Here is an 11,901-nt window from a genome sequence, read left to right as displayed (position 1 = left end):
TTCACTTTCACCAAAAGAGACTAGAATAATTCAATTTTCAACCTTCAGTCAGATTCAATTTTTCCCTTCCTTGTAGTCTCATTATAGTTTATAATTTCTTCAGATATGATATTTAGGGATATTTGTATGCCTTTTCTATTTTATCAAGCTGGAAAGTAAGGACTATATCTTCTTCAACTCTGGAGCACTGCTTTCCCTGAAATTATGCTTTCCAAGCAGTTATTGAAGGAAAACTTGTAATATCCTGAAATTGATTTAAAATGAATAAAGAATTGTGGCAGGAATTCTGGTGCTCCAATAACTGAGTTCTTCTAAAACTGATACACTATCTGTTAATTTTCTCAATGACATAATAGGGAGTAAACAGCCCTAAGGTGTTAAAGTATGAAAACGTTTAATGTAGAGTCTAACATTTTTAGTATATGTAGATTAATTGTATTGAGGGTTGTGCATATGTGGCTTCCCTGTTTCTGCATGAAAATTTCTTTTTTCCTAGACACAAGAAAAGATTTTCATTTTTTACATTAGTAATCAATCTGAGTGACATATTAATTGCTAGAATCAGTTACCACATAGACATAATTTCCCAGCTTTTTGCTTACCAAAATATATTGTATTTTCATATTTTATATTTCCACAATTTGTTTCCTTGTATTTCCACAATTTTAATCAATAGGAATACCTATTCCGTTTCCTAATAAAGTTCACATTTTTGTGTATATATTTATGGTTATGCCAAAAAACAAATATGATTTTCTTAACAAGTAAAACTAAATTTCTTTTTTTTAACTCTAAACAAATTTTTATTACACAAAGGTTGTCCCGTAATTGAATACTTCTCTACTTTGTACACAATTATTCTCATTCCCCACAGGAAGGATGCTTCTTAGCCTCTCATCTGGTGATGGCAGGCAGTAAAATCCTGATTTTAGCAGAATAGTAGTAAAAATGCCTCAGTGATTTAAATGGAAAGCAGTACATTAGCACGTGGCTCTTGCGCTCAGTTATCAGGAATGTACAAATGTCTTTCTATTCAAATATATAAAATAAATTATCTGTAGGCATGGACAATGACAGCAGTAAACCATTATATGTGGTCAACTGAAACCAATAACTGATGGTTATACGGATTTTCCTTAACATCAGCCAGCCTTTTCTTCAGTAATTTCCTTCAACTGATTTTTCTGAAAGTGTTGGTCAGGAGCACTGTTTGATCTTCCTCCCACAGTTCATTAATAATAGTAAAGCACAATTCTAGGAATTAGAACACGCCGCCTCTCACCCCACCTTCCATTCCACACATTCTGCCTACTCCTGGGTCCTTCTCTTCAGGAATTTCAGTGACTACAACTTCTTCTGTAGTTACCAGAGAGGCCACTTCAGCAGCATCCAATCAAGCAGTTCTTACAACCTGAGTTGGATCCGTGGTTCCTTTTTCCATCATATTCACATAATCTCCAAGCATAGCATCATAACCAACTTCTGATGAACTTGGCATAATTTTCTCAATTATCAATGATCCTTCAACACCTGCAATGGTCATTGCAGGAATGAGTGTTCTCTTAATAACTTCTATACCAATTTTTGATCTTCGTTAACTAGAGTTATTGAGTCGAAGGCTGGAATGCACCAAAGCAGAGCACAAACTCTCTCAGAACAATGTCTTCTCCAATAGCAGCTCGTGTAGCATTGAGGGCATCTGTAACTCTTTCCTTTCATTCATTTCAGCACCACACATCCCACCAACTTTCAGCATAGCTGCTCCATCTGAGAGCTTTGCCAGATGATCATTCAGTTTTTTCTTTTCATATTTACTAGTTGTGATATCTAACTGCTCGATGATTTTTTGAGTACGTTTTTCAATTTGAGCCTTCCCAGCTTTTCCTTTCAAGATCACGGCATCATCTTTGGTCATAGTGACCTCTCCAACTTTTCCTAAGTCATGAAGCTGAACATCTTCAAGATACAGCGTCAATCCTTCTCCAAACACCAGACTACTAGTAGCAATAGCCTTGTATCAGGATCTTTCTATTGTCACCAAAACCAAGAGCTTTGACTGCTACAATCTGTAGACCAACTTTTAGCCTATTTAAAACTACTGTACTTAGACTTTCTCCATCAACATCTTCAGCAACTATGACCAAGGGCTTACAGTGAGCATTAGCAATTTCAAGAGCAGATACAGGAGACTGGATGCTAGAAATTTTCTTTTCACTCAACAGAATATAGGCATCTTGGAATTCACATTTCTGACCTCTTGATGTATTAATAAAGTATGGAGAAACAAACCTCCATCAAGCCTGCCTTCAATAATTTCTAATTCATCATTCAGTGTTTTTCCATCCTTTACTGTAATGACATCTTTTCTTCTAACCTTTTTCATTGCATCAGAAATGATGTTGCCAATTTCTTTTTCTGTTTGCAGAAATGGTAGCAACCTGAGCAATTTCTTCAGAGGTGGTCATAGGTTTAGACTGCTTCTTACGTTCGGCAATTACAACATCAACAGATAACATCACACCTCTCCTGAGTTCCACCGGATTGGCATTTCTCCTAATCTTCTCAAAGACTTCCTTGGCAATAGAGCATGTCAGGACAGCAGCAGTAGTGGTACCACCCCTAGCCTCTTCATTTGTGTTATTGGCAACATATTGAACACTTTTAGCACCAATATTTTATATTTATCTTTTAAGTCAATGGATTTTTCAATGGTCACCCCATCTTTTGTTACTTTGGGACTTCCCTAGCTCTGTTTAATAATCGCTATTCTTCCCTTTGGCCCATAGTAACAGCTACAGCATCTGCCAAAAGGTGTACACCTTGAAGCATTAATGCTCAGGAATCTGCACAAATTTTACATGTTTGGTATAAGCCTGAGTGAGATGACGAACCAGTGCCCTGGACATTGGCCTTATCTGGCGAAGGACCGTCGGTAATGGAAGTATTTCTGGGGATGGCAGCAGGGTGTACAGGCAGCCATGCAAACCATCCTTTGGCCAATGAGGGAAAACTAAAGTTCTTTACCTTGTTATTCATTTAATCCCAAGGTATCCTAATTTAAATGTGAATACACTTAAAGAGAATGCCTAGATGGGTAAAATTCATCTCATATTTGTATTATAAAAATGACTTCGTGCCCTTAGAGTAGAAACATTTGAACACAATTTTCTGTTCTAAAATAGAGTCAAAATTTGTAGTTGCAAAATAAGAACTCCTAAAGCCTACAAATAAAATGTGCATGTTATACTTTAGGTATTATCCCTGACTTTTCAAGGAGCCAGTTTTTTACCTACCCTCAGTTTTCTGAGAACTGAATTGAAACAGACCGAACTTAAAAAATAGAACAAAGAACCTTCTGTGCACTCAAAACTTAAGATACAAACTCACTCAAATAAAATTCATTAAATTCACTAATCAAAGCTTCTCTGGCCTTAATCCAGACTACTGCTTTTCAGCAGTGTCCTTGTTCAACAAGCTTAAAAAGGCCTCTGTATTTTATATCAAACAATATATTGCTATTGATAATTAATTTTGCTTCAATAAGCCTTATTTCTCATGGCAGAAAAGGATGCAATATGTCTTCAAACAAATAATGTTAAAAAGTTTATTAATTAAAGATGGCGTTATCTACCATGTGTTATAGTAAAACCTACTTTCCTAATTAGTTATTGTGTAAATGTTTTATATTTTTCCAAAATCTCTCTCTCCAATGATATTCAAGTTTGTTTCCCAAAGGCCAAAGTGTCAGTATTTTATATATATGTGTGTTTATAAATGTGTGTATATGTATGTGTGTGTGTAAACTACATGCATACTTAATAACATCGAAGTATTTTTCCATAATTTTAATATTTATTTCTTTTTCCCAAATCAAATGTAAGCATTGGAGGAGGGCAGGAGGTTTTTTCTTGTTTATTTTGCTCACTGCTGCCTCCTCAGTTTTTAGATGGATGCCTTCCACATAAAAGTGCAGTCAGAATATTTGTTATAATGTATGAACAAAATATACCCACTAAAGATCATCCCTAATCCTGCCAATGTAGGTGAGCAAACAAAGAAATCCTTGCCTGAGAAATGCACAATGCTCACTTATATCCTTCTACCTTGTGCAGTTGCTTTGCTGCGGGATGTTGGAAGTGAGTTATCCATGCACATCCTTTAATTGTAAGCCAGGAGACCCCTCAGCTGTTGCAGCAAATTAGCCAGCAACAGGAGCAGTTCTTCCAGAAGCTGAAAGAGCCCCTGGCGAGCTGGCAGACATCTCCGATGCGGAGGTGGAGGTGGGTCCATGGGCGAGGAGACCCTGCAGAGGAACTACATCCGGGTGAGAGCGCAGGAGAAAGAAGCTATAGGGAGGCTGAAGGCCCTGGCTCCCTAGAGAACGTAGTGATTCAGGCCTACTTCGCTTGGCCTGAGAAGATCCAGGCGGGACAGCTGTCCTCCATCCTCCGCCCCAGCCCTGCCTCCTCGAAAGAGCTGGCGGGACCAGAGATGACAGATGGGCCCCTGTTGTCCTCTGTTCCAGCTCCCTGAAGCCAGATGGAGAGATGGGTGCTTGCTTCCTCCTCCTCCGAAGAGTCCCTGTGACCTCCCTGCCCGTCTTCCGGGGCCAGAGGAAGCTGGAGCCTCAGCCTCTGAGCCCCCTTGGAGTGGCCCAAGTCTTTGCATCTGGGGCGAGCACGAGGCGGCCCAGGGCGCCTCCGCAGTGCTCCTTGCCTCCAGCCTGCAGGCCCTCGCCGGGGAGGAGGAGGCCTGGTTTGCCCTGCGGGGGAAGGGGGAACATCAGAGCCACTCTGCAGGCTGAGGCCACCCCTACCCCGGAACAGAACCTTGTCTCTGATAAAGCTGTTGAAGTGAATAAAGTTTTAAAAGCCAAAAGAAAAGAAAAAAAAAGTGAAGGAGCCAGCTTCCCCTTGGCTGGGTGCTGGGTCAGGAAGAGAGAGCAATGCCCTGAGGCTGCTCGTCAGTGGAAAGCCTGGAGGAACAGGCGGTGACCGTCTCCTGGGACGGATTTTAGACACCTCGCAGCTGCCGGGAGGAACAGCTGGCCCGGAGGATGTGCAATGCAGCGCCTTCAACTTTGGACTGCCGCAGCCTTGGACCCTGGCGGACTTTGGATCGCGGCCCTGGGGTTCTGCACTGGATGCCCCTGGCGGTGCCCGGGGCCCTTCAGGCTCCGGGAAGGCTAGAGACCCGCGATCTATGCACGCGCACTTCACTCCCTGTTCTGGCCCGGGGGCTGTCTCCTCAGAATGGCCTTTGGGCCACTGACCTGTCCCCGCACCTGGCCCGGCCTCGTGGCGAGAGCTGCTGCACTGTGAGTCTGCTTGTGGGATTGCAGGAGGGAGGGAGGGTAGGCGTCCTCCAGGATTGGTGTTTGCCGCATAGGTGGCGTGAGCCAGAGTCCTTACGAGGACAAGGAGTCTGGGAGGAGGGGACTCATTCCAGGAACCCCTCCCAACCCTGTAGACCACCAGATACCCCGCGAGCATCCTCTGAGCAGAGTGGTCGGGCTGCAGCGACTGGGGGCTGACTCCGCCCTTCCCTGAGCCCCTCTGAAGCTCAGTGCGTCGCCACCTGTCCCTTCCCGCCCCAGCATCAGGACCCGCCCTTACGGCCCCTACAGTCAGGTCACACGGCGCAGTCGGCCTGCACCGCCTGTCCTGTTGCCTTCCGGAAACTCCACACCCCACCCACCTGTTCATGCCCGGGCTTTGGGCCTATAAGATTAATTCAGACTAGAGAAAAAGGCATCTGTTATTTAAAAAAAAATTATGTCTGGAAATAAATGAGGTGGAATTGCAAAGCCTTTTAGATTTTCATAAATCAAAAGTTCATTCTGATTCAATTAAAAGGCAGGTAGAAGCTTGAAGGAAGAAAACAGGAAGGTCGGTCAACAAGCAAAGCAAAGGAAAAAGAATACTAAGCCCCCAAAATTGGTTCCTTCTACTTCCTTCTGTAACCTGTGGTCTAGACCCAGTAATTTTCTGGTGTGGCACCGGTCAGGGAAGAACAATTATTGCACTTTCCTCCATCATAGCTGTGCTGTGGCAAACAAGTAGTTTGCTTATCCAGCCATGACCATGTTTTCCAAACAAATCTACCAATTTAGAAATACTGGAAGTTTCTGCTCTTGCATTGACTTATTAAGCAACAACTCCCAGAGACGTTCTTTCAAACTTTTGAAAATAAATTGCTCTGGTAGATTATTGTATATTGTCATGTCCTAGGAACTCTAGAAAGGAAGAGCCATAAATGGAAGCCAAATAACCCCCCAAAAGCAGTATATAGGATGTAATACTCAGGAACACACATGCAGCAAACCCACTTTCACCAGATTAACCAAGGAAGTTGACGTTTACTGCTTTACTAGGGGGAGGGGGTGACAACACATCAGAACTAACAGCGCATAGCTATTCTGTGGAATGGGTCTTGAGTCATTTCATTTGTCTGTTAAGTGGAATAGTGACCACAGGATGCTGGGGAACCCTTGGCTTTCTAGGCCACAGGTATTTGAATTACACATGTCTCCTGATGTAATAACGATACTTTATCATTTTATCTTTCACCATTCTTTTAATGTTTATTTAGTGTGAGTCATTTCCTGTGCCCTGTGTGATAAATCAAGCAAGTATATGACTTTGACGGCCATAAAAATGTGTCATTCATGTCTCTTACTGTGGCAGGCAGGTTAATTTTCTGATGGCCACCAGCTGTAGCCCTTTTGGATCCACCACTGAATCCCATGGGCTGCTCATAGTCCATGCTGCACACAGCAGAGATACTAGAAAGGGACATTTGTGCAAGACGTAGTTCTCCTCTAATGGGCAAGTTTTACTCAAAGATTCCCCATCTGCCTGGAGAAAACTTTCTTATAGATGTTCTGCAGTCTGAGGCACTTTTCACCCAGTCTCCTTCAGGGAGACAAGCAGAAGACCTGCTTTCAAGTCTGAAGACTCTCCCAGCCTTCTCTGGCTCCCAACTCTTTTTTTCACAGGAATTTGCCCGAATATATACACCATCTTGGTATCAGCTTTCTTGAGTACCCAAACTAACATAATGACTTTTCTAAAAATTACAAACTTAATCTCAGTTAAGAAATTGGAATTTTGAGTGCAAATTATTAGTCCATCCTCTGAACTTATTTTACTGGCAAACCTCCTCTCAACTAGCTCAAGCCTGCTGTCAATAGAAGTCTTTATTGGAATGAGGGCTAAAGTTCAATTTTTGCCTTTCTCCTTCCTTCTCCCATTCTCTAATCTTATTGTAAGTGAGCATAAGTGAGTCCATCTTGTTATGCTAAATGGCCCCAGCCCCTCCTCTGTGTGACTACTTGCTGCTCTGCACCTACTCCAAAAAAATTCACATGCTCCCCTGATTTATGGCCTCTGCTTATGTATGTATGTCCTCCCCAATAGCTTGATAAATTAAAACTTTGTTCTATGAGTTTCTCTCCAGGAACAGGCTGACCACAGGTGGGAAACACACCTACAAGGTAACCATCACAGCTGACAGAAGAATGGAACAATGTGATGCCGGGAGCCCGGCACACCTGGAGACCAACATCCCTGGACCCCCTCCTTACTGCCCATTTTCCCTGTGTAACTGCCTCAAGATTGTGTAATCTCTGAAGATGGTTTTTTGAGACATTAGTCTACCATCTTCCCTGTTATGCTGGTTAATCAAATTAAAACTTCATTTCTTGATCCCTAACTCACTGTGATTATTTGGCTGTGATTGTGGCTAGCAGAGCAAGCCCATTGCTTAGTAACATTATTAGCCAGTTTCTGTGCAGGGATGTGGGAAAGAAATGGAAGAGAATGGGAACGGAACAGGAAAGGATTTTCCACTGGAAGCCAGCTTCTTACTCTCTGGGACTGACAGATGCTTAAAGCTGACTCTGTTGAGGAGTCTTTTCTGGGGACATTCAAAGGTTCGCTTTTAGGCCCCTTTTTCTACAATATCTTTGACCTAGGCAGATGCAATTTATCCCAGTCTTTAGGAATCTTGCATCACCCCAGTTCCTTTCTGCTGGAATTCCTCCATCCTTTAATAGATACACACTGTGGTCCTGCGATTTATAATAAGAAATATATATTTGGTCTTCGTCCCCATTTCTGGCACGGAGCTCCTAAAACCATTGGAATTTCCTAAGTGATAAGAGCAATAAAGGTGTTTCAACTACACCTGAGTTTATGTTAATGAGGTGACTTGGAAAGCACCTAAGGATGCTAAGGGGCATCCTAAGGATGAGGGCTGGTTGCCAGGGGAACCAACTACCTGATTAGAGGTTTGGAACTTTCAGTCCCTGCCTTCCGGGGAGGGGAGAGGAGCTGGAATTTGAATCAATTGCCAATGGCCAGTGGTGTAATAAATCATGCCTATGTAATGAAGCTTCCATAAAACCCCAAAAGGGGTTTTATGGAAGCTGCAGATGCAGGGGGAATGGAGTTCCCAGAAAGCATGGAAGCTCTGTGCCCCTTCCCACATACCTTGTCCTATGCGCCTCTTCCATCTGGCTGTTCCTGAGTTATATCCTTTATAAACCAGTAATCTAGTAAGTAAAATGTTTCTCTGAGTTCTCTACAAATTAAATGAACCTGAAGAGGGGGTCATGACTCTGGAAGGGCTTGAGAAAGAAACATTATTTCTCTCTTGTGGGCTCAATCTGGTTTATAGGAAATACTGAGGTAAGCCTGGTCTTCATGAATGCCAGAAATGCAGGCCTATCCTAATGCAGCCATCTCCCTCAGGCTGTCACAGCCCACTTGAGCTTTTGCTAGCCTGAGACAAGGACAGGTTCTCTGCCTTCCTCTGCAGAGTTACAGGAAATCACTTCAACCACCCTTCTGAGATTGAGGTAAGGAGGCAGCAGACCCCACCGCTCTGCAATGCTCACAGACTGCAAGAGCTCTGATCAAACAGTTCTCATCAATAAATCTGTCTTTCTCCCAAATCTGTCTATTTTCTGACTGCAGCAGGGGTTTGTTAGTTGTGACAAATAGTTCCTTTGAAAATTTCCAAGAGATAATTTTTCCCCTCATCTTCAAATTTAACATTTATCATGTTCATAGTTCCTTGTATACATTTACAATAAATACACATTATATTACTTGTAGATGATTACAATTCACCTGGAGATGGAAGATGAGCAGCAGATTGGAGACAGCTATTTGGAGTTTCTTTCTTCTTTCATGTTCACAGAAAATTGCTGAAAGTACTTAGGAATATTTTGCTGGGTAACTAGGCTTTAGAAATAAAATGCAGGGTAAATGACAGGTAAATACCTGAGTCAATGGAGTTTTTAGATGTAATTGGATTATTATATTCCCTTTGTGACGAATATTTTACCCAGGATAGTATTAATTAAGATTACATTTAATAATTTGGGAGTTTCACAAGATGAGTATTTTGGGGTTATTTGTGTCCCAATAGGGATTGGGTATTAATTAAGAAAAAAAGACAAAAAGAAGGGAAAATAAGATTAAGTTGATTTAAAGGAAAGGATAGTTAAACAAGGTGGTGAGAATGGTTGCAGATTATTAATCATAATAACATAGGAATTCCTCTAGCTCAAGGAGAAATACTTTTGCTTTTGAATAAAACTGCTAATATATTTTTAAGAATTTTAATTCTCTCCTTCCATATGATGCTATCATTTAAGACTTGTAAATCATATGATATATGAATATATATTAGCATAAGGAGTTTTGAAGTACAAACTCTAATCACTTCTCTAATCAATTGTTTTATAATAGAGAAAAATTGAAATATTGTGTTATGCAATATTTCCCAAGTTAAATGTTTATGTAAAAGTTCAGCTATGAACATGTGCAGGAACCTTCAAATTATTGCTTGAAAATTCTATGTAATTTTAAGGGTAAATTTTCTAGAAACACTATATGCAGAATGCCTATATATATATATATATATATGAATATACATATATGAATATATATATATTTCAATTTTTTGTTATTGCGCTTGAAAGAGTGGACAAATACCTCTCCAGGATGCAGCTCCATCATGCTACTTAACCTAATCTTTTCATCTACTCAATTTAAACTCACTTTTTGATAGTTCTCATATTCCAACTGGAGCAGGTTACCGACTTGACTTAGTAACATTTACCCTTAGTCTACAAGGCTTTTCTCTAAGATATGTATCTTCTACATTAATCAATTGTGCAAATTCTTGCTAACATTTTTTATATTCTTGCTCTGGGTAAACAAGAGTCAATACAGCAACTCTTTTCTTAAAGGAGTTTTTGTCTAATCAACAAAAGAAATCATCTGATACATCACTTATAACAAAGTTGGATAAATATTGTAATAGGGATAGGCCCCACCCCTTGGGGGAGCACATGAGAGGAGTGAGTCTCCCCTATTGTTACAAATGAACAATATATGTGAGAAAGTGTATATGATAACAGGTTTTACCAATTTGAGGACAATTTCCCCTCAGATACAATACCTGTAAATAACAATCAAATTTTGTTCCCAAGATATGTATGTTGATTTGTGAGCTTATTTAGGGATTTACGCCCTTAAGTAAACTCATAAAAATTATTTGACCCATAATGTACCTTTAGTAGAATGAAAACAATGTGATATGGTTTCAATAGTACCAATTAACAGAAAGAAAGTAAAATTGAATAACTGATTTAAATAAATATAAATATGTTTATCTTGAATGCTAGCAAGTAATATAGAAAAAGCTTAAAGGGAGAAGGATGGTTAGGGGAGTGTAATTTAAAAGAAAATGAAACACGTAAAGAGGCAGTATAAAATAGCGCGTTAAGTGTTCAGGTTCTGGAGTCATAGTCTTTGGCTTGGAATCCTGTGCCTATAACTTACTAGCTCTGTGACTTTAGAGAATTGTTTTATGTTCCTTTCTTTCTGGTTCTTTTTCTGTGAAATGGAGAAGATAGGTTGAATCACATGAAATTGTTATATGTGGTTATTTTATTTTTTATAGCTTTATTGAGGTATATGTAATTTATAATAAACAACACACATTTAAAGTGTACAGTTTGATGGGTTTTTATAAATACATATTACCTAAGAAACCATTGTCATTATCAAGATGTAAACATAGCAGTCAATCCAAAAAGTCTTCTTGTGACCTTTTTAAACCCATGTCTCTCTATCTCTCATCTCCAGGAGAGCGCTGGTTGACTCTCTGTCTCTATGGATTAGTTCGTGTTTTCTAAATTTTTTTTTCATGAATGGAACCATTGCAGCATGTCCCCTTTTGGTCCAGATTCTTTCATTCAGCATATTTTGAGACTCATTCACGGTTTTGCGGGTATCAAAAGTAATTGCTGACTAGTATTTCATTGTTTGGATATTCCACAATTTGTTTATTCATTCAACTGGTGGTGGAAATTTTGGTTGTTTTCTGTTTTAGGTGATTATATATATATAGTTGCTATAACCATTTGCATACAGAAAACAATAGAAAAAAGTAATGAAACAGTTATTTCTTTCAAATGAGCAACAAAATTAGGAAAGAGAAGACACAAATCTCCAACATCAGGAATGACAGCTGCTCTCCTACATATACAATGAGAAGAATAAGGGAACACTATTTATACCCGTCTACCAATAAATCTAGTTAACTAAATAAAATGAAAAAATTCCTTGAAAGACAAAAATTACCAAAGCTCATTCAAGAAAAAGTAGATACACTGAGTAGTCCTATATCTATTGAAGGAATTGCTTTCATAGCAAAAAAACTTTCCATAAAAAGACCTTTACCCATAGATGGCTTCATAGATGATTATAGCAAATATTTAAGAAATAATACCAATTCTACCTAAATACTTCTAGTAAACTGAAAAAGAAAGAGTACTACACAATATATTTTATGAGACTAGTAGTACTCTGATACCTGAACTAG

General features: G+C 39.9%; 1 pseudogene; it reads right to left on the bottom strand.

Moving 5' to 3' along the window:
* Positions 1-733: 733 nt before the first annotated feature.
* LOC131416506 (60 kDa heat shock protein, mitochondrial-like) lies at positions 734-4,290 on the bottom strand (annotated as a pseudogene).
* Positions 4,291-11,901: the final 7,611 nt, after the last annotated feature.

Source organism: Diceros bicornis, chromosome 17, assembly GCF_020826845.1.
Source record: "Diceros bicornis minor isolate mBicDic1 chromosome 17, mDicBic1.mat.cur, whole genome shotgun sequence".
Taxonomy (NCBI): Eukaryota; Metazoa; Chordata; class Mammalia; order Perissodactyla; family Rhinocerotidae; genus Diceros; species Diceros bicornis.
The sequence above is the reverse complement of the archived record's forward strand: the minus strand, read 5'-3'. Positions and strand labels throughout refer to the sequence as shown.